At 39.2% G+C, this 21,430-nt stretch overlaps 1 protein-coding gene across 4 annotated transcripts in view; it reads left to right on the forward strand.

Moving 5' to 3' along the window:
• LOC148410357 (uncharacterized) overlaps nucleotides 1-21,430 on the forward strand; it is a 171,571-nt gene that overhangs the window by 129,749 nt on the left and 20,392 nt on the right. Inside the window, exons 6-8 of one of the 4 annotated variants that reach the window (XR_015868141.1) lie at nucleotides 12,847-13,101; nucleotides 16,324-16,450; nucleotides 20,022-20,149. The gene's annotated coding sequence lies outside the window, so the exon portion shown is untranslated. Of the gene's footprint in view, nucleotides 1-12,846; nucleotides 13,102-13,470; nucleotides 13,615-16,323; nucleotides 16,451-17,195; nucleotides 17,467-20,021; nucleotides 20,150-21,430 lie in introns of those variants that run through there. The other 3 variants (XR_015868142.1, XR_015868143.1, XM_088436526.1) reach the window with 3 other exon arrangements.

The following is a 21,430-nucleotide window of genomic DNA, read 5'->3' on the forward strand; positions in this document are numbered from 1 at the left end:
ACTGACAAATAATACAGATTAAAAAAAAAAAAAAACTCCTCCTCATCCTTTTTTCAGCTCTATAACTAACCAGCTCAAACCATTTTTGGAATTTGGGTTGTCTGCTGGAAAACTGCATAATGATAACATTTATGATACCATTTACCTGTATTAAACTTTTAAAATAAAAGGATACTCTGTTTCGCAAAGGAGTCACTGACACAGTTTAGCAATAAGTTGCTTCATGTTTGTCAGAGAAATCTCAGAAAAGAAGACTAGGACAAGCCTAGCTGCTTAAACAGCAAAAAGAGTAACTCAGACCAGCCAAGATTGACTTTTCTACGCCGGCGTAGGGAAAAAAGCTTGGGCAAATGTAACTCGTGGGTCTTCCAACGCCAGTTTTCCACTTGCCCAGCCGTTCCCCCCCGCTTTTATTGAATAGAAGCATAGCAGATTACAAGACACAACAAAAGAGCCAGCCGGGCGCCACCGGCAGCTGGGCCAAGGTCCCGGCTCACACTTTCGTGCGTCAACAGTTCTATCTAAGGACAGGGTCAAGATGAACTAGGATTGCATAAATGGGTAACAATGAACTAAGAACATAATGATAACAACCTAATATATGATTCCCTTCACAATGTTCCAATCAGTTTGCTCTTTATTTGAAAAGGAAAGTTTCTATAATGGCATTCAAAAGGATTAAATGACAAGCCATGTTCAAATCTCACGTACATCACGTACTTATAGCTCCATTTGAGAAATAGTGAAGAAGACTTCCATATTAACGAACAGTAAGAACCTATTTACATTATCATCTTGTTTTCCAATGCAGTGGCCATATTGTGTTTATTTTTCGAAATGTATTCAATGCTGACACGTTTGTGCTTATGTAAATGACAGCGTTTGATAAATACGCCTCATTTTTTGACATTCCGTAAATGTCAACGTGATGTATCATCCGAGAGATCATATAGCCGACTGTATGTCCGTCTTCGTAGAGAAGTCCAGCCTGAGAGACGGACAAAGCAGCCGGCGCATTGAAAGCAAGGGCGAGAGAGAATAATTCCTTGTTGAGAATGTAATAAACTTCACATCACACAAAAGTCTTTTTTATTTTTCTCTCTCTTTTGGGAGCACCGACATTGATGTTATGCTGAAGTTATCCCTTCGCCTGAATGAGCTGACACCTCCTTATATTGGCATCTATGATATAGATTCTCAGGTTTATATCAAATTAAGTTTGCCGGTAGGAGGTTAAAAAAATCTATGCAGCAGTAATGTCGTTTTGATGACATTTTTATCCCCTGGGAGGGACAAATAGTGAAGGAAGCAAAATGACGGTTTGCAGAGGAGCTCATTTGTGGAGTCTTTATAGTTCTGTGCTGTGGATAATTAGACAAATGCACCATGGCAACATGCTAAAAACAGATTTAGTAGTTATGTTTCTTATCAAACTCCGTATGAGTGTAAATCATAAATGACCTGTTGTGGAATCTATCTTCTTTCGAGGACGGCTGTGGATATACTGTAGTGATACCATTTTAGATTCTTTCTGTATGTAAAGAAAAGTCAATGTCTCAATGCTTGCATCCACCCCCTCATATTTCTCCCACTGGTTCATTCCACTTCCCACAATGTGTCTGACCTCCAACACATTAAATAAACAACAGCAGGCTTCTTTACTGTGGTTATTGCGCAGTCAGTCATGATATTAAATCATACTGATGCCTTGAGATGCAAGTTTTATTAAATCCAGAGCTAGCCATCAAAATTCAACTCACTTATAATGTCAAGTCATGTTTCCCCATTGGCATGAATGGAAATGCCATTAATCCGTTCCAGCCTCCCATATGAAATACCCCTCGCAGATTTGATGTCTTCAAATAATGAAAATAGCACTCCAGAATATTGAATTTCATTTAAATATTGAGTACCAATCAGTGTTGGGAGTAATGCATTCCAAACGTGATTTTTGCTGTACTGCGGTAGTGTAAGGCATTGCGCACAAAAAAACTAGTAATATTTTACTTGGTGCAAATGACAGTAACATGCGTTATAATTTATAGTCGAAAAATACGCTCCTAAACTCTTTAAATTCTTATTATTAATTGAAACAGTTGCTAACAGAAATCCAGTTCATTTGATTGCCTTGAGATGGCGCTGGTGTATTGTTGGAATGCAGAGAACTTTGGTTAGGTTTGAACGTTTTTATTTTACATTTCCAGTGATCTGGGGATCATTTACAAGTCCAAGGGAGCAATAAAATTTATTTTAGGATAATTTTGAGTACGTAAGTTGAATTAGGTTTAGTTTAAGGTCATTCCACTGGATGTGTAATGGGCGTAATGAGCTATTTTTAGAATGGCAAACCCATATTTCCAAGTATGTTGGTGAGACTAATGTAAAACTAATGTTATAGTAGTGTAATACCTTTTAAATACAATAATATTTTTTAAATACAATAATATTTTTATGTAACTAATAACTTTGGAATGACAGTAATAAGTAATAAATTATGCATCACAGTTTTGAAGTAACTTACCCAACACTGGTAACAATGTCATTCAATTAGGAAAAAAAGTACTTAGAGCAGTTTGTGATGTGATCACGAATAATTAATTGCAATTCCATGTGATGTGCACAATTTGGGCAGTGGGTACAACATGTGACTCAAATTTTCAATTTTTTATTATTTTAAAATTTCTCGTTCGTCATCGTAAAAGGACCACAAACTGCAATCTATGCCTTGGAAAAATGGTGGTATCGGCACTGATATCTGGTGATCAGTACTCATTCCTACACTGTAAAAAAAAAAAAAGGCTGTTTTTCCGGTAAAATACCAGCATCTCGGTTGCCAGAAAAGTACCGTTAAATTACATTAACACTTTTTCTACATTTACAATAATAAATTCTATTGATACTGTCGGTATTTCACAGTACATTTTGTAATTGTCAAATCAAGAGTATCAATACAGTTTATTACTATAAATGAAGAAAATGTATTACCGTAATTTTGCAGTACTTTTCTGGCAACCAAGTTGCCGGTATTTTACTGTAAAAACGGCATTTTTTTTTCAAAGTCGTTTCCTGTATTGCAGGATGCCACTAAAGCGGGGCTCCTCAATTATTTTTTGCAAAGCCCCCTAGGAAGTAGAAAATATTTTGCATCCACACCCTTCCTAGCTGCGGTGATTATTAATACGATTATCTATAAAGATTTTATAAGTACTATATTCCTAAAATTATATCCTTTTTAACATTAACACAAGAAAAAACAAAACAAAAAATCAACTTTTAACAAATTTCTAACTTTACTTTTTACAGTGTTAATACAGGTTAGTCTGAAACAGAAAAAAAGTAACATAAAATGCATCAAATTTCTGAAATGTAAAAAAGAATCAATGCTTTTTTCACTAGGACATTTTTGAGACGACTGAACCATTTCAACTGTTATTCAGATGAAAATAGTTTCAGTTTTGACTTTATTTTTCTCTCTAGTTCAAGAAAACATGCCTGAATTTCTAGTTCAATCCAAAGGTATTTTAATGGACATGTTCTTCCACATCAAACCCATCCAAGCACGTCGTTACCGGAACTTGCTTTTGTGCTCTGGGAACTGAAAAAGTCCCCGCTGCCAACTCCCCCGACAAACTTGGAAGCAAACAATTGCTCAAACTGGACAAGGAGTCGCGTCCAAGCTTTTATTGATGAATTAATCGACGAATGGGCGTGCCTCAAGGCTTTGCGCATCACAATTGGCATTTGTGACGCTGACGTCAGCACATTTTACATTTTCTGGCCTTGGCTTGGACGTGATCAAGAATTGGACCAACGTACACACTCCTGGCTTTTCCTGACGAAATATCACCGCGGAATACTGCTGGCTTGGCGTCGGACTTCTGGACTGAACTCTTGCGACAGATTGAGACGGATCAGTGCATGAAGTTGTTTTTTTCATCGTGATCAAACTTCTAAAACAACGCCACTGGCCCGTGTCTAATTTGTCAGCGAGCAAATAACACACCCCGACGCCTTCTTCCAAATACCCTCATCACACAGCAGATGTGCCTGCAATGCATATTTATCTTATTGTTTTAGTCCTCATAACGGAGCAGGAGTTTACCTATATGAGGAAGCACACAGGCCGTAAATTGGTTTTAAGGTTTGCTCAAGGTGGGGGCGCGGCTGCGCTGGTGGCGGCTGTTTGCTCCTGACACCTGCTGCCTGGACCTGCCTGTCACATCGGCTGCGACCCAAACAGCAATTTCGCAAGAAAAGGGATCTCGGATGGAGGAAGGCAAACCAAAAGATGAGGAAGAAGAGGAGAACAAAGACAATGGAGAGGAACATGGAGCCAAAGTTTCGCATCATCATTTCTTCAAAATAAGTACATTTTGGAAGACTTTTTTTTTTCTTCGGATATCACTGGGCAAAATGGTGATGCAATGGCTGGTTCTATTTTCGAACCATTTGGTACCGCTGGTGTCACAGAAATAAGTCATTTTTTTTTCATTTCATGAAAGCATATAAGAAGAAATGAAAAAGGGGGAGCAAGAAATCACTATGCTGGTTATCCAAAGGACTTTCAAAGCCAGCCATGCTGTTGTTCTCTCTGGTTACAAAGGAGGCAGGCAGAGGAAGAACAAATGTTTCAGAAGATGCACAGGGGATAAAAAAGCACAAAACGTGGAAGCGTCTTCAAGAATTCTTTTTTTTTTTTTTTCGAGTGAGAGAGAGAGAAGTTTAGCAGGTCAAAGAAGCAAAACAACATCACAAGTGAGCACAGTCATCCACGCTGTGATTGCTTCCCTTGTGTCGCTCGTGGCCGCCGCCTATCAAAGAGCTCCTTTCACAAGAACGCTGCTGTGGAGACCTGGGGGAGGGGGGGCACGAGTGCCGAGGGATGAAGGGGGTGCGACACAAAAAGTGGCCACCGCACAGGAAGTCAAAACAGAAGATGAGGTAGAAGATGCATTTGTAGACGTGGAGGAGAATCTGCAAAGTGAACATTCACACCCTAAAATGAGATATTTCAATTACTTAAATACATTTGATAAAAACCTGCTTACTTTTTTACGTCTTCTTATTTTTGTATATTTATATTTTATCATAGCATATTTTTTTATCATTAAAAACAACAAAAACTGTGCAATGTTTCCTTTCATTTCAGTTTAATTCAATGACAAAATAAAATCCTAAAGTTTAACCTGAGAAAATGTTATCTTGAATCTAGCAATATTTGAATATAGCCTCACTTGGCTTTTCCACCCCCCCCCCCCCCAAAATGTCCCCAAAACACAAATGCTTGCTAATTTTACCACGCAGACCCAACTCTGTTAGCAAGATTTGTTCATGGTGTATTTTCGCTAACAATAAAACTTTACTATAGTTTGATGAAGGGAACACACACATTGACAATATCTTCCTTTTAACTTTTCTTTTTTTTTCTTGCTAGCCTGAGTTAATTAACCGCCCAGTAAAACTAGTATGTTAGTCTCCTTTGCAAGAGCCTCTCACTCTACAGTCTCTGATTGGTTCATTTTATTTACGCCAAGATAAGTAAAGAAATAGTCATTTTTGCTAGCTTGTGTTAAATAGCCAAACAAGAACCTGCAGTATAGAAGTTGTCTTTGCACAGACTTTTGCGTCCCCTTTAAGCAGTTGTTTGTGTGAGCAAATGATGGTCACACCTTATGTCGCTAAATGGTTTTATTCACACCATAATAAGTTAGGAAATCATATTTTTCTGCTAGCTTGAGTTTAAATAACCAGTCCAAAAAAAATTGTTTAATAGTCACTTCTGTATGTCCCCACAAGTCTCTGAGCAGAAATGCGTGTGAACAAATGATTATGCCACTCTATGAATAGTTCGTTTGAATCCCGCCATGATAAATGAAGAAAACATAAGTTTTGCTAGCTTGTGTTAAATAGCCAACCAAGAAAGTACAGTATAGTAGTCTACTTCGCAAGAGCATCGGGGTCCCCACAAGTCTTTTTTAGCAGCAATGTGTATGAGCAATTGATGATCACATTTCATGCCTCCACAATCTCTAGTAAGTTTTATTTAGAAAGTAAGTTTACATCATCGATTTTTAAAAAGCCTACTGTATAATAGTCACCTCTGTAGGTCCCCACGAGTCTCTGAGCAGGAATGTGTTTGAACAAGTGATGGCCATGCCTTATGTTTCTACAGCAGGGTTGGGCAATTATGGTCCTCGAGGGCCGGTGTCTGCCCTGCATGTTTTCCAGTTTTCTCTCTCAAACAACCGTTTTATTGTCATATGCATAGGAATTCCACACAATGAAATTCTTATTCTGTTTACTTCCCCGAGCACACTACGTTCCATAATCCAGCAAATAATAAGGTAGGCAATAAAACAAAACAAAAACAGTAACAGAGCAACAGGCACACCTGATTCTAATGATTGGGATTATTTTCAAGCTCCAGCAGAGCTTGTTGATGAGCTAAGGGTTTAAATAAGGTGTGTTGGGGAGAAAAAACTGGAAAACATGCAGGACACCTTGCTCACACCTGCTCTGCAGTCTCTGACTGGTTCGTTTTATTCCTGACAATAAGTTTAAAAAAATTAAAATAGTGATTTTCCCTGCAGAATATTTTTAAACTCAGGTCAACAGATGGAATGATATTTTTCCTCCTTTAATTGCGCATTTAAAAATACCCGTTTTTTTGTTTAAAAAACAAAGGTCAGTAGTGGCCCGATAGTCTTTGGTGACGTGTGTTCCGTTTGCATGCTGAGAAAATTAATATGCTTTGGCCTTATGCTCGTTCTGCCTCGATGATTTTTGCTGACTTGCACTATAGTACGCACAACATCCAGGTAAAGGCGTGCGGAAAAAGTGAAGGACATGACTTACACACACACCTTCAAACTCATACACAGATGGCCCCAAAGCTGTGAAAATCTGCATCCACGCGTCCATCAAGCCCGATGTCTGCCTTGTTTGGAAAAAGTCACGTGACCGTGTTGCAGTTTTGGCCAGGAAACACAAAGACATCCATCCCGAGCTCGTTCAGTCCACTAAAGATGTCTTTTACAGTTCATTTTAGATGATGCGAAAGAACTTTGTTCACTTGGCGGCCCTTGAACGTGTCGTACTGTTGCCGGCAGGTGCCGGGGAGATAACATTGTCATTGGGTTTATTTCATTCTGCTTCCCTCCTGCTGCTTTTTGTGTTCTCATGTAGGCCATTACTTGTGCTACTGCCTCGAGGCTTCAGTCAGCAAACCAATGGAAATGGAGGCTTAAGGACACAGTGAAAAAAGGCTTTTGTATTTATTGTGAATTTAAGTTCCAAAATGTTTGATGAAACCTTACAATTTTGTTTAGCGAAATTAAGTAGCTTAATGATGATGTCTAGGAAAAGCCAACGACAGGCTAACAAAATTAGCACAAACAACCAAATGATTCTTTAACGCAGAGAGGCGCAACATTTTCATACAGAGTATACAAAATGCTCAAATCTACTATTATTAGCAATGTGACTTTTTAAAAAAAAAAAAATTTAAACTGCGAAGTGTGTTTGGAACACAACTTAAACCTGAGTACAGTAAAGAATTTTGACCATTGGATGAAATATTCTGGAGGAATTGAGTCTTGTGTACGTAGAAAAAAAAATCTTTCATCAACAAAGATATCATCTTTAGAATATATATCCCATAATGAATTTAAGTAAACCGGTATACCTTATTATTTCTCCATTTTGTCTTCTCCTTGAGGAACACTCTTCTCTGATTGGGTGACGCTTTTCAGTTTTTTAAGGAAAGCTGAAATTTTTTAGGGAGCCCAAAATTTCGAGATGTCAATGGATCAAAATTACGGCCGTAGAGACTTTCCCTAAAGATTTTTGACTAAGCAGATAGCGGATTACTGGTGAAATTAGCAGTACATAAGCAATACAAATGTGTTTGCGTGCGTATTTTCCACACTATAAGGCTCACCAGATTATATGGCGCACCTTCATGAATGGCCTATTTTGAAACAGTGTTAAAATTAAAGGCACACCGCATTATAAGGCACATAGAATAGAAGCTACAGTTGTGCAATGGGTTATAAGGTGCACTGTCAGCTTTTGAGAAAATTAAAGGCTTTTAGGTGTGCCTTATAATGCAGAAAATATGGTAAAATACATGATATAGGTCTTTGAAGAATCATTTCAAGTGCTCTCTGTGCTTTTATTTTAAATTCCGCAACAACGGCAGCACCACTATTACTGCCCATTAGCCTAGACTTGACACAGCAGGTTTTTTTTTGTTGGTTCCATTTTGGTTTTGTTTTTGAACTACAATGATGTGTTGAACATCTGCAACCAGCTACGAGATTTGGCATGTTGAGAATTGGTGAAACGAATATTGTGAACTTGGTATGGAGCCAAAAAAACAAAACAAGCTAACTAGCTTGGCTAATCTCAGCTTGGGCACATTGTACCACTTTTGGGGTTATATGAAGCAATACTAAAAGTATTTAAGGTTGTTGTTAATAATGCCAAACATGACCCAAGTTGTCCAGAAAGCTTCTTTGATTTCCCTCGGGCTCATGTGCGTTGTGTCGTGTCATTACATCGTAAGCTGATTAGCGCTGTAAGCTCCGAATACAAACTCTTGTAATATTTATGACTTAGCGTAGTGAAAAGGGAATGAGTGCGGAGGCTCGCCTTCATGTCGTCTTTTCCCCTCAACCGAGCGGCAAAAAAAAATGCCTCGGGGTAGTCGCTCTCTTTAACCCTTGCGTTGTGAGGAAGTTGCTGATCCAGGTATCGCCATCAAGGCGGCGCATGGCGCATTCGCGCGTGATTCATGCGCGCCTCGTCGCCATCTGCCTCGCCCGCGGCGTCTGTTGGCTCGCCCTCTCGATTCTTCTCCCCTCGCCGCCGTCCAAATGACGGCGTGACCTTTCTACCTGGGCCAGCACTGCGATGCCGGTCACAGCCGGAGCCCCAAACTCATCTCCTTGCTAAACGCTCCACGTGGCTCCTCTCTCTTTCTTAGCGCGCTCCTCTCTGTTTTCCCACCTCGCCGTGAGGAAAGGTCACACTTCTGCTTGCATGTGATTCATGATTTGCGGCAGTTATTGTTTGTACGCCCCACAAGACAATTATCAGTGCGCTTTATTATTGCTGCTGTAATGTATGTATGAATTCTCTTTTGCACCCACTGTAGCCTACTTTACTACGTTGCACTTGAACTCACTGGATTGAACTCATTTGAACGCTGTTGGGTTTATGGCTCTCGGGCTTTTGTGACCCCGTTGTTCATTTCTTTAGTGCTACGACAACATCAATGCTTTTCATGAGGCTTTTTTTTTCTGAATCACTATTCGGGAGCGCAGCGTCCCTGTGGTCTCCTATGCGGAGTTTACGTTCCAGCTACCGTATTTTCCGCACCGTAATATCAGGCACAGTCTCAATTATGGGTTCTATTTCCGTACTTAACCCACACATAGGGCGCACCGTATTAAAAGGAGCGTGCTCAAATATACATACAATAAAAGGGAACGTACGAAATTTTCTCTGATTGGTTTATTGCTGTCAGCATGCGTACTGCACGCATTACATAATGTTCTCTGATTGGTTTATAGCTGCTAGCGTACATACTGTATGTAATTCATAATATACTTTGATTGGGGTATTGCTGCTAGCACATTACTTCCCTTATGCCCTTGTGTCAGCGGCAAATCAATCAAGCGTACCAAAGTCGTACAAAACCGGATTGTAAGGCACGCTATTGATTTTTGAGAAATGAAGAGGCTAATATGATCATTTTCATTCAATTTTATCATCAGTATTAGTCAAGTTTGTTCTCCAAAAGAGCTGCAATATTTGACTAAAGTAATCAACGAAAAGAAGAATGAATTTGTGAGCTGTATTTTTCAGAACATAAGAAAACAGATTTATTTTCAATTTTCATGAAAATATCCACGACTGTGCCTTATCCGAAACTGTCCACCAAGATAGCATTTAGCATTAGCCAAAGTAACAACACAACACTAAACATTGTTCAAACTTTTTTTTAATCGTGTGTTTGAGGATCCCTTCCTGTTCTTGCTCAAAGCAACGCCCATGCAGGCCAGCCTGTGAATAATGAAATTCGACATATAAATTGACGTCTATTGAAACGGATTGGGAGGAAACCAGTGCTTTGAATTAATCGTCCGATAAAACAGTAATCTGTAATTTTCCATGCCTAAAAATCGGCATTCACTCATTCAAGGGTAAAAAATTTTGCGACTTGAGTCGAACTGCTTTCAAATTGTTATGTTACCATGGAGACCATAACATCCTAAACAGAAAGTATGATGGTGATATTTTAATCCCAGCAACAGCATGCGATGTGACACTTTTGTTCCTCCCCTTCATTCCGTTCGTCTTGTTGAGTGACCCAAAGAGGTCCGCTTCGGATTCCCTCCGTGCGGAAACCTGTCACAAGCTCAGTTGGAGTTTGGCAAAGACATGGCCTCCCTCCCCGTGTCACTGCCAGCAAACACTAACCACGAAGGAATACTCTGCAAGTGAAGCAATCTGTGTGGAACGAATGTCTTCTTCAGCGTTTGAGATGAAGAGTGACATCCCGTAGCTTGTGCAATCTCTTTAACTCTTTGTGCTTGTGAAATTTCAAGGGTAAAACTTAAGAAGGTTGGAAACAGTTTCATGGAAAATACTTTAGATATTGTAATTAAGCATGGACTGATAACCGATTTGACACTTTACCATGATGAATTTAATGATGTTGTCACTACTGGGAGATGAAGATGGACTGGATGAACGAAATCACGTCATGATGCTTAGCATGCCTTGTGTGCGTTTTGTGGATCTTATAAGATGGCTCTCAAAACGTAACTTCAAAAAAGGATAGGTTAGTGCTTATTTTTGATCAAAAACACATTTATGCTCATGTTAGCCAAACAAACTTGCCATGTGTTTAATTACCATCTTTTGTGCATTATAAGGCACACCGGATCATAAGGTGCACCCTCAATTAATGACATATTTTAAAACCTTTTCCATATATAAGGCGCACCGTATTATAAGGCGCAACAGTAGAAGCAGTCAAACTTTATTAGTAGGTTACAAACCAGCTTTCTGACAACTCCATTCACTCCCAAAAAGAATAAAGAACTGTCTTATGTTTTATTTTATTGGTATTTCCATGACAGTTTATCTCTTAACAGCAAGATATAACGTGTAGTGCAACATTTATATCAGGAAACTTTTCCTCCCGTGCAATCACAATATAGTAATACCCAAAGTAATCACAATAATAACTCAAATAATAATTCTAAACTCTCAATAGCATAATAACTCAATGTCAATATGACCAACCTTGTTCAACTGTAAACATACAAAAGAAACAGGTAAAGCTAAACTTATCTACGAATCCCAATCTCAATATTGATCCATATATACGGTGCATCGGATTATAAGGCGCACCATCAGCTTTTTAAAAAAAATTAAGGCTTTTAGGTGTGACTTATAGTGTGTAAATACGATATTAGTGATGACATTCAAAGTTATTTTGAAAATACAGGAAATCACATCATTATTTTAAATGATTTATTCAAATTAGCGCACCTCACAGTGGATGGACATTGGTGGAATTATGGTGCAGTTTGACATTGTAGGACTAGTGATACGGTATCATCAGTGCTTGCCGAGCTGACGGAACAAGCTGCCTCTGAAAATACTTAGAGGGCAATTTGTTTTTGTTTGTTTGTTTTTCTTTACCTTCCTGGCTTGCATGGAGGATAAGGAATGGGTGTTAACCTGTTTGGACAAAAGCAAGTTTATCAATTGAAATCACATCATGATGCTTCGCATGGCCTTTTTGCGTTTTGCTGATCTTACAAGATGGCGCTCAAAATGCAACTTTATTGCTCAAGCTAGTCAAACGAACTTGCTTTCTGTATAATTGATAGGGTTACAAGTTATAACATACCAAGTTATTTTGAAATATATCATTATTTCAGAGGATATTTTTCAAAGTCTAGTGTGCCTCTCAGTTAGACAGTAATAAGACCAATTATACGGTATCACTAGTGTCTGCAGAGTTGACTCAACAAGCCGCTTTGTTTAAAATAATTAGATGGCAATTAGTGTTTATTTATTTATTTATTTTACGTTCTTGTTATACATGTTGGATAGTTTACCAGTGGCGGGCACTGTCACTTGAAAAAAAAAAAAAAAAAAGAATGTTAATGTATTTATTCATTCATTTGTACTAAACGTGGTACACATTTCTCAATGTACCAAATATTCAATATTTTGATAAAAATCAAATTAATTGTGTGGGATGGGAAATAAACTGCGCTGTTATTTCAATACCGTGATATTTTTGCTCATGGTTATCACGCCATCAGAATCCAATAAGAGCTCATGCCTAACGGCAGTCTTTGCCACACGTGCATTCACACTGAGCGCTGTTGTGTTTCGTCAACTGCATACGCTGCAAAGTACGTGCCTGTGAGCTGCACTTTCTCAGTCGCCTAAAGGTAAAATTGTGAGTGGCCATCTGCCGGATCTGGTGGGGCACTGCCCCATTTGCCCCTTGAACTGCAACGGGAATTTACCGTCACACCGCGGGACGTCCTAGTGGCTCGTTATATATCATAGCGTCTTGAGGGAGGGGAGACTACAGTGCAACAACATCATTAATGTGAGAGTCATTAATCGTAGAACGCAGAATCTGGGTATAATGAGACCATGCCGTGATTAGTCTTTTTGTATGGCAAATTTATTATTAATGCTAGAAAACAATTACACTGAAATCGTGTTGTTTTTTTTTCCACGTGTGTTGTGAGAGCATGTGGAAACTGCACAGTAACCGCTGACCTTGTCCTGCTTCCTTTCTTCCAGATGAGCGTCCTCTCGGACCACCTGACAAGTGCGACTGAAGCCAAAAGAAGGTCCCCCGACGAGGGCGAGAGGTGGTGCGTCCCGTCCTCCCACCCCACCCCACCCACCACCCCCAACCCGCCCTCAGTGAGAACAGCATGGCACTTCATTTAAATTCTGCAAGGAGACATCCCATAAATCACCAGCATTCTGACTAATGGCTTCTCCGTTGAGGGAAAACTTGCTGCCTGGAGACGACGGTGCGCTCTACAAAAAGTATGCACCATGTTTTTTTGTTTTTTTTTGTGCTGTGTGTAATTGTGCCCTTTGACCACACAAATATCCCATGTGCTCCCCCATAATTAGCACTCATAATTCGAACGTGACGTCAAAATGCAACACACTAAGGTAACCTTGGTTTACAAAGAATCACAGTAATGATAATTATTTAGTTTTAAGATACTTAAAATACTTTGTTCAGATTACATTAGTTCAGGCTAGATTGCATTATGGTATGTTACATTACAATAGTAAGAAATGGAAAGAAATAACAAGATTTTTATTCCATGTGTTTAATTTTTATTGAATATTTATTGAGTTGAATATTTCATCTTTGTTTCAGCAAAACGTGTTGTTTTTCCTCAGGCGCAGTGGTTTCTTAAAAGTGACTTAGTGAGATAAGTTCGGCCCAAGAAGGAAGTTTTTTTTTTCCTCCTCCAACATTTAATTTCACTTATGTATTATTGTTTTTAATACTGTAAGAAAAATAAAAACAAAATGTAACCATAACCAGAGCTCAGTTTGTGAATGTCATATGACCAACAGGTAATTCCTGATTGGTTGTCAGGCCTTCAACACAGCTGATGTCTTTTTCGGTTGACAAGTAGAAAATGTTTTTAAAGCTATAGATTGTACTTGATGAACTATTTGGTAATTAGAGACAAAATAATAACTTTTTACCGTTGAAAATGGCAAAATAAGTGGAATATTCATTTTAACATTGGATTGGATATTGGTTTTCATGGTATCATATTGAATTGCAGGTTAGATTGGATTCGATTAATTTAGATTCATTATTTTTACCTTCATCGTCATGCACTATAGTACATAGAAATGCAATTTAAGATTTAATTATTATAGCAAACTGATGAAAAGGTGATGGTGAAAGTCTAGGAGATTTCTTAGAATGCTGAACCATCGGAATTTGAAGATCAAGTCCGTCAATGTAATCAGGTTTGTGTTACCTTTATCATGATGATATTTTGATTTTTCCTGTTTTCATCAAAAACCTCATCATGAAGTTTGAATGGTCAATATGCGTTATCTTTAGGACTCCATAAAGGGGCTGAGTGCCCTACCCTGCAGTATGCCAGTATTCAAAATAATATACTGTATAACCTTAGAAAATAAGACCTTTCCTGCCTTTGAGAGCACCTGTCCATGTGAATAGAGGTCCAATTTCCAACATGATGATTGTACCAATTTGAGAAGGCCTTACGCGGCATTGTTGCGTGGTTATTGTGCGCTCATCCTGTCCGGACGGGAGCAGACGAGCTGAGGTTAAGGTCAGTGTGTGCGACTTGTTTGCATTGTGATGAGACACAGCACCTCGGGGCCCCAGTTTGCATCCCGTCGTAACCCTCGCCCTCACGGCCTGTCACTTCCCATGCGGCGCCATGTTAGACGCGCACGCCAAGCCACTAAATAAATCAACTCCGTGATCGCTCTCCTGCGCTCGCACACGCATCTGTTTAAAACAATCGCTGAATATATTTCATGGTTTATTGCCACCTGGAATATGTCCCTGATTTCTGTCCGACCAAGTGTGTCGTTTTTCGAGGCTGGTCGAACAGTGTAACGTTGCACACGCGTATAGACTCATTCATGTTGTAATGTAAAGATTTTGCCATGTCAGTAGGTGGCAGTATTTCTTTGTACTCACTTTTTTTGCAAGTTTAAGCTTTTTCAGAATCAAAAGCGCAACTAGCTTGTTAGATAACTAGTTAGTTAGTTGGTAGAGGAGAAACATTTACATGTTGGCGGTTTTGAGTCAACATCCCAAATTAGACATTTGTTTTGACTTTTGCCATTAATCAACCCTCAAATCTGAAATGGCGCCATCGGGCACCAAGAAGTAGCCAGCTCCTAAAACAGATGGACATCATTTTTAAAAACTTTTTTTTTTTCATTTTAATTTGTATTTACAAGGATGTTATTATTAGTGTTGCATTAGTGTGTGATTAAAAAACTTCCTTTTTATTTATGAGAAGAAAACATGAAAAATTGACGGATGAATAGGAAAGTTGGTTAGTTAGTTAGTTAGTTAGTTAGTTAGTTAGTTAGTTAGTTAGTTAGTTAGTTAGTTAGTTAGTTAGTTAGTTAGAAAGCTTTAGTCTGCTTAGGTTTTGAGTCAAGGTGCCAAATTAGGACTTTGACTACCCTTAATTAAAAAAATGACATCACCTGTCCAATTGACACGCCCTCGGTGTACCAGGAAGTAGCCTGCTCCACTTTGACTTTTTTTCATGCCGAGTCGTATTGAATTTAATTAGCATTGACTAGTAATATTAATGCTAGGACTTCAACAACTTATATTTTATTGTGAAAGAGGAAAAATTTGAGAGGAATATTGATGAATGGAATGAGGATGTTTCGATTACTGGAAAATTATTTTGGCAAATTCTAATTATATGACAGGGGTTCTCATCTTTATTCACTGATGACCCTATGAAATATTTTTTTCTCCCAAGTAACACCTAATCACCATTTTTGGAAGGAAAAAAAATGCTTTCAATAAGTTGATCCATGTCTGACACTAAATATTGAATCTACTTATGTAGTGGTATTTTAAGGGATATTTTTTTTCAACTATTCCAGAAGATAGATTTTGAAATATTGCCCCGCTAATAAAAACAGTTTTATAAACAAAATAGTCATACAGCATTTTGCAAAGAAATCACTTTAACACAATTTAGCAATAACTTGCTCCATGTTCCCATTAATGTTCTCTTAATTTGAAAATCAAAATGCCCTGTTTACTGTCACGCATTAAAAAGCATTCAATTAGATTTACTGAAAGAAATCCCGTTAAAACGAGTGTCTCCATCGTATTATTTAAGGCCCAGCTGTCAAGCTCCAGTCCTCGAGGGCTATAGTTCGTGTTTTCCAGGTTCCTCTCCCCAGAACACCTGATTCAAATGATTACTTCATCAGCAAGCTCAGCAGGAGCTTGGAAATTATCCTAATTATTTGAGCCAGGTGTGTTTGGGAGGGAAGCATCAAAAACGCGGAGGATACTGGGCCTCAAGGACTGGACTTTGACATCTGCGATTTAAGGTATTACTTTAAATGTCATTCAATTTGTTTTTTTTCCAGCTCAAAATTTAATCACCTTGTTGTTTTGTATCGTGTTCCCCCTTGTGTACTGAATATACATCAGATCTTAAAATCAAGGAAAGTGTTAAAATGACCCCGGGATGAATTCCTTCCACCTTCCAGCATATTTGCCTCACCGCTTCCATGTCTTGAAATGAGCTTCGAAGCCAAGGTTGCACGAGACTCACGGGCAGTCCCACCGCGGCGTACGTCCACCTGTGGCCTTGAGATAGGCGCCATCTCCATTCAGGTGAAGCGATGCGGCCCACACATCACTACACAGTCAGACGCACTCACTACACAAGCTTAGCAGCATGACACCTTGCATGCAGAGTGAGAGAACGCGTTATAAGAGCAAACCCTCGGAGGCATGATCCCGCCTCGTGTGAGGGGTCACTTCTCATCTTAAACCTTCCTTTTTGTCCCGTTCCACCACCGCTGTCGTTTGTGTGTTTTTCTCTTCATCTCCTGTAATCCAATCTCATTAGCCCCATGAATGGGAGGCTCACTGTGTGAATCCATTAAGAACGCTCCCTCTCCTTTTGCAGCCGCTCTCCTTTCTGTCTAATCTCTCTAACCCCGTGGGATTAATCGCCCACTGAGAACAAAAATCGACCCATTTAATCGCTAAGAGATGTGACAAACGTCCTGCCAGTAGAGAGCTTGCGCTGGGAAATTATTGGCCAATTGATATTCACTGGAGAGTGAGATCACTGTGTTGTAATGCTGGCTTAATTAGTTATTACCTCCACCAAGTCCAAACTAGGATATGTACAGTCAGGGTGGAAGGCGGTTTCGGGGGTACTGACTTCAGAGGGCTGTGGTCTCCCTAGGCAGTGTTAGAACATCAGCTTGAAGATCTTCATGAACACAGAATACGCTTTTAAAAATGGGCCATTCTGGCAAATACCAAAACTCAGTCTAGCCTGCCCCTGCGCAGAATTAGACTGTGTTAATAGCAAGTGCCAACCTCGGAATGTGCTTCGACCCCCCAGGTGCCACTCCAGATAATTGAAATGTCACGGCAACCGTGCAGCACTCGTAAACCTCTTCGACGCACGAATGCAGGTAAATGAATCTTGGCACCCTCTACTGGTACACGGTTCATACAACAGTTTGTAGAAGATTACTTTCACAGCCTGTCATCTCGCTGTAAAGAATAATAAACGTAACGTGAACAGTGGGATATTTTCCCTGATATTTTTAGGGCTAAAAGTGAATATTGGAAATCATTGTGTGACTGTGACGCCAGCCCAGAAGCAACAATGAAATTGTTTTGTTTTGCACAAAATAAGTCCTTAAAAATTGATCAATTTGGTTCCAATAACCCCGAAAATTGGGTTGTAAAAAATTCTGTCAAGTTGACCCAAATTTGGGGTGGGTACTGTTTTAACAGTAGAGTGCACACCCTCAAAATAGGTTAGTTAAAAATAAGCCAACTAACTGTTTAAAAAAAACAAAAAACGCACACTGCCTGGGTCAGTTCGACCCAAATGTTGTGTTATGTCCTTTTTTGACCCATTTTTGGGGTTGTTTGTAACAATAAAAAAAGGGGTTAAAAAAAATGGACTCACAAAATATTCAGGCCAATTTGATGCAACTTCTTAGGTTTTTATTTTTCAAACACTCAATTTTCTTTCTTGTTTCATACAACACGTCTTGTACAAAGTTTCTGAGCTTTATTTCGCATGAAAGTTGAATCAAATTGATCCATTGGGTCAGCCTGTTTTTTTCTTAACCCAAATTTGTCTTTTTTTTTCAACCCAACTTTTTTGTGGTATATATTGAGGTATTCTCAAGTAAAATATGTGCCTCATCTCAATAAATATTGGGTAGCACCATAAAGGCCATCGTTTTGCCCATGACAAATCCAGGAGCTCCTTTACGTCACTCATGCCATTTCCTCCACTTTCTCCTTTAATTGGCCATTTGTGTCACCTCAAGGTGGTGATTCTAGACGTCTCACAACTTGACACGCCGGCTACTCATCACCTCATTCCCGCCATCGGGAAAAAAAAAATAAAAAACAAACCTTCGCTTGAGTGATGTCAGCGCCGTCGTTGTTTAAGTTTGGTTAAAAAGTTTAGACCTGCAATAGCAGTGGGGTGCGGAGGGGATCGTTATGAAATATTAATAAAGCGTCTGGAGAGTACAGTAGATCATGAGCGGGGCCAAAGCGGCGAGGAAGCTGAATACACGATGGGCCAAAGTGGGCCGGGGGCTGTGTGGCGTTCGCTGAGCATTCATTAACCTTTGGCGGCCGCCGCGCGTACCTGCGCCGGCTTAGTAGCGCCGCTCTTCATTCAAAAGATGGCCGCCGACAGTCCGGGCCTTATCTCGAAATTCAGTTCAATTCCCACAGCAACGGCGGTATTGAAATTGTCGTCGAGCGCGGCAGGGTGGAGGGGGGTAAAAGGTCAGAGTTTGGATCGGGGTTCGAACCCCCGAACTTCAGCTTTCCAACCTGACTTGATTTGAATTGCAAATGTGTCAGCAGTCAGCGGTGGGGTGCAAAAGGGGGATCATGTGAGGGGGGAGCTACTGCTGCAAGAGCTGCATATTCTCTTGACAATTTTGCTGGATTTTGCACACAAAAAAAGTGTTTTAATTAACAGAAAGTAGGGCTCAATGAAAAATATTCTAAATGTCTCTTTTCCCACCTCAACATTTCAATTGCGATTTACAGTGTGATTATTCACACTGTGTCAAATTTTCCATTATAATGATTTTGTGCTTGGTGTTGACTTTTATTCAGTAAGTTTTAATTCGGTTTTGGAGGAGAGTTAATTGTGTAATCTATAATATTTTGTTTTAGTGTAGTTTTTATCATTGTTATTTCTTCAAACAGTTTGTTTTAGTTTAGTTCATGTTAGTTTTAGTATGTGTGTTTGTCTAAACACTTTTGATGCCAGCCATATAAATAAATAAAAACTTTGAACTGCTATTTAACTTGCCACCAGATGGCACTCTTCTCTCGTAAATACAATCAGGTGCGTTACCGTTGTGTTGGTGTGGTATTCTAACAATCCAAGTGTTTTGGTTTGCTGTTGAAAATATGTTGGTGCTGCTCTTATTTCTGTAACCAGGGAGTATGGGGGGGAAAAGTTTTTAATAAAAACAAACATTTTCTACATTTTCATGTACCATTTTTCAGTGTTAATTTCTGCTTGTAGTTTATTGAAGTCGATACATGAGAAAAATAGATTTTCTGTTCAGTTTTTGTTGGTTCGGTGCAATTTATAGTCCGACAAATATGGTATTTTGTAGGAAGGAACGTTTTGAGCTCAGGTATTATTTCATTAGTCTTTGTTAACTATAACAAACCATTGGCATTTTTGGGAGGGCATTTTTGCGGATGGCTGAACCTTTTCATTGACTACTCGACCAAACATTTCGTTTAAAAAGTTTATGGGAAGAAAAAGCAAACATTTTTCTGTCCGAAATTGTCCAAAAAGATGACAAGGTGCCCTTTGGGGTCGTGAGACTTTGCTTTGCAGTGGATGTTTAGCACACAAGTCCCCGCTTGGCCAAGATCACAGGTTTGTGCGTGACAAAGTGAAAGGAGGAGCGAGCCGCTGTCAACCAAGTGCGAAGCCTTGATGGCTTGACACATTTTCTTCCCTGCCATCGGCGGCCTCTAATCACACGGCGGCCGCACGAAAATGTGTTTGTGTCGCGGCGACACGTTGTACGAGCCGTGTCGTTTTGTTGTTCCTCTCGCTTCTCATAGGCCGATGAGGATGATAATAACTCGCTAGCGATGATAATGAGGCATTTCTCCAAAGGATATTAAGATGGTATCTTCGTCGTCTGACACGCAGGGCGGCGGCAGATGAGCCCGCGACGAGCGGTGTGTGTCTAATTACGGGATGGCGGCCATCCCGACGGCTCGTCTGTTTGAAGAACATGGCAACTGCGCGGCTTCTCCCAAAGTGTTCATTTCTTTTCCGTAAGTCAACATCATTTGTTTCTAATAAGATCAAACAGTCACAGCGAAATGCAAGGACAGGCGGAGTCGCTTGGAACTTTGTCAACACAAAGTTTGACAGCCATTAGGAAAGTTTGTCCCAAAAAGAGCAATTAAACATGTATTGAATATAAGTCAGTAATCGAGTACTCTAGTACTTAATTACATTGTAAAGTCAGTGAATACTTTAATCTATGAAGTAATGGATTACTTTAATACTTAGTGCCAGCCATTCTTCCACACTCCTTTTGCCAAACAACAAAAAGGTAATGTGTTACTTTAGTAATTAAAGGACCAAAGTATTGATTTACTATAGGTCATATGTACTGAAATAATCACATTACTTTTTAAGCTCTGAAGTTCTAAAGTAATCAAGCAATCAATTACTTTAGTCTAGAAACTAATTGACTAATTGACTTTAGTACCGGTACTTAATGTAGTGCCAGCCATTCTTACTCCTTTTGCCAAACAACAAAAAACATAATTAATTTCGGTTATATGTACTTTTTCAGCACTCAAGAACCAAAGTAATCACTTAATTGATTACTCATTACTTTAGTCATAGATAATCAATTAAGCCAATCCAATCCAACTTTATTTGTTAAGCACTTTAAAACAACCACAGCTGACCAAAGTGCTGTACAGAGAAGTAAAAACAGACACAACAGCTCAAGGACATAAAACGCTAAATCTGATAAGACAAATGAGTAAGGGTCAAAAATAGAATAAAATGAAGGGTAAAAAGAATCAAATGATCAATTACTTTCATGCTCAATTCCCTGCTAAAGTACCAAAAGTGATTGGTTACTTTAATCTTTGAAGTAATTAGATTATTTTGGTACTTAATTTGTGTAAGAATTTCATTCTTACACACTCCTTTTGCCAAACTCCAAGAAAAATATGGGAAAATATCCAAATATCTGGGATTGAATATCTAAAAAACTTACAAATAGATGAAATGAATTGAATTAGTTAAATGAGAAAAAAAATAATAACATTGTCTCTAACCTTTTGACTGTGCGCTATATTTCAGAAACCGTAAGGAATATAAGAGTACACATTATTGCCTCAACTGCAGCCGACTGTTAAATACCAATAAAAGTAACACGTTTATTAGATCCGCATCCATTTGAGGGCAGTTTATTTTTCTGCTCCAATATCATAGCGAGGTTGAGATTGACGGCCTGATCTGCAACAAGCCAGCAGGGAACCATTCACATCTTTTGGCCCGGCTTTTGATGAGCTCCCACTGTGTCTATTATT

Source organism: Hippichthys cyanospilos, chromosome 16 (assembly GCF_059441005.1).
Source record: "Hippichthys cyanospilos isolate Australia breed blue-spotted pipefish chromosome 16, RoL_Hcya_1.0, whole genome shotgun sequence".
Lineage (NCBI taxonomy): Eukaryota > Metazoa > Chordata > Actinopteri > Syngnathiformes > Syngnathidae > Hippichthys > Hippichthys cyanospilos.